The sequence below is a fragment of the Desmodus rotundus genome, chromosome 1 (genome assembly GCF_022682495.2).
Source record: "Desmodus rotundus isolate HL8 chromosome 1, HLdesRot8A.1, whole genome shotgun sequence".
In the NCBI taxonomy this organism is placed as follows: domain Eukaryota; kingdom Metazoa; phylum Chordata; class Mammalia; order Chiroptera; family Phyllostomidae; genus Desmodus; species Desmodus rotundus.
The window spans coordinates 16,099,598-16,101,995 of record NC_071387.1 but is presented as its reverse complement, the minus strand read 5'-3'; positions in this window follow the sequence as shown (position 1 = coordinate 16,101,995).

The following is a 2,398-nucleotide window of genomic DNA, read 5'->3' as shown; positions in this document are numbered from 1 at the left end:
GCCAGAGTGTGGTGATTGACTAGAGAGAAGTAGTATCCTGCATGGAGGGGTGCCCAGAGATGGAGAGAGCATTCACTGAAATGGGACTAGGAGAAGAATGAGGAGGACCACCACTTGGACCTGGGAGTTCCAGCTCTGGAATGGATGCAGTGGCAGCAAAAGGACTCCTTAATGAGCCTGGCTGCAGCAGGACACGGCACCCATGCTCCCTTCACCTCCAGATTTGGCCTGTGAGCACACACACCTGCGACCCCATCACTTGAAATGGAGCTAAGGAGAGGCCACATTCATCTCTAGAGGAGCTCTCCTCACTGGTTTGGTGTGCTTTTATTCTCACAGTCCCGAACAGTGAAAGAGTCATCTTGATACTTAAAGAGGGGCAGTACAGTGGTTAAATGCATACTCGCCCGACTGCTTGGGTTTGGGAAATAATCTGCTATATGACCTTGGGCAAATTACTTAACCCATCTGTGACTCAGTGTCCTCATTAGGAAGTGGGGTTCATAGTTCCTTTTTGACAAATTTGTTGTAGAGAAAAAAATGTATAGATCCATATATAAGGGAATAGGCACCTGATAAATACTGACAAAACAAATGGATAATTCTTACCTTATTCTTGGTTCATTCCCTTTTCTTCTCAGTATAAAACATTTCCTGAGTGCACTGTGAATCATGGATTCAGAGCCCTGGGTTTTTTCAAGGGAGAAAAAGGAGGTGAGAGGCCAAGTTTTTTTTGTTTTTTTGTTTTTTGGTTTTTTTTTTAAAGAATCGGTTTGTATTCAGTGCTGGATGCTAGATTAGACATTTTTCCATCTCTTAACCCAGGGCCATCCAGCATAATCATCCTAAAATGTAGTCATGCTTCTAGTAATGCTTCTTCCTCTTGCTCCAAGAATCAAGTTCAAACTCCAAATGCTTCAGTAGGACTTTCAAGGCTTGTTATGACGTATCCCCAACTGGTTTATCTCCTGCCCCACCTCCTAAATGATGATTCTATCCTCTGTGTTACCCCCAATATACTTTCCATTCTTCAACTATCATGATCAAACATGTTTCTGTGTCAAAGTGTGTTGTGCTTTCTGCTGGGACTGCCCCTACTTCTCACTTACTGTTAAAATAGCACCAACTCTTGAAGAACTGGCCACCCCATCTTCTCTGATTCCTAGCACCTTGATAGTTTTTCCAACATAACACTTACTACAGAGTATCTTAGCTACTTGTTCATGAGTTTGTCTTTCCCCTAGTAAACTACGAGATCTTCAAGAGCACAGCTTGTGTCTTCGTGGCCTTGGGAATCCCAGATCCTAACCTAGAACTTGGCACAGAGTGGGTCTTAAGGTAAGGCTTACTGAATGAGTCAATGGATAAATAGACCCCACTGAAAATGGAAGCAACAGTAGGTAGACAACTACTTCCCCCCTTCTCCTACCATCTCCTTGCCTTTACCCTAGCTCAGCGAACTGACCCCAAAGAAGAGCATCTGGAATTGACCAAGAAGGATATCTCAGGAAAGGATACAAATATTGATTACTTTGCTTATGTTTCCTAAATAAGGCATTATTGATTCCATGGCACTGGCAATGTACGCTGTAATTTAAAATTAAAAGAGTTTTATTTTTATATTTTATTTTTTAAACAAATTACTTTATTGTTGTTCAATTACAGTTGTCTGTATTTTCTCCCCACTGCTCCCCGCCCCCGCAACCCCAGCCAAACCCACCTCCCTTCCTTACTTCCATCCTCCCCCTTGGTTTTTTCCATGTGTCCTTTATAGTAGTTCCTGAAAACCCTTCTCCCCACTGTCCCCTCCTCCCTCCCCTCTGGCTATTGTTAGATTGTTCTTAATTTCAATGTCTCTGGTTATATTTTGTTTGCTTTTTTCTTTTGTTGATTATGTTCCAGTTAAAGGTGAGATCATATGGTATTTGTCCCTCACTGCCTGGCTTATTTCACTTAGCATAATGCTCTCCAGTTCCATCCATGCTGTTGTGAAGGGTAGGAGCTCCTTCTTTCTGTCCACTGCATAGTATTCCATTGTGTAAATGCACCATAGTTTTTGGATCCACTCATTTGCTGATGGGCACTTAGGTTGCTTCTGACACTTGGCTATTGTAAATTGTGCTGCTATGAACATTGGGGTGCATAGGTTCTTTTGAACTGGTGTTTCAGGATTCTTGGAGTATAATCCCAGCAGTGTAATTGCTGGGTCAAAAAGCAGTTCCATTTTTAGTTTTCTGAGGAAATTCCATACTGTTTTCCACAGTGGCTGTACCAGTCTGCATTCCCACCAACAATGCACTAGGGTTCCCTCTTCTCTGCATCCTCTCTAACACTTGTTTGATTTGTTTATGATGGCCATTCTGACCGGTGTGAAATGGTATCTCATTGTGGTTTTAAT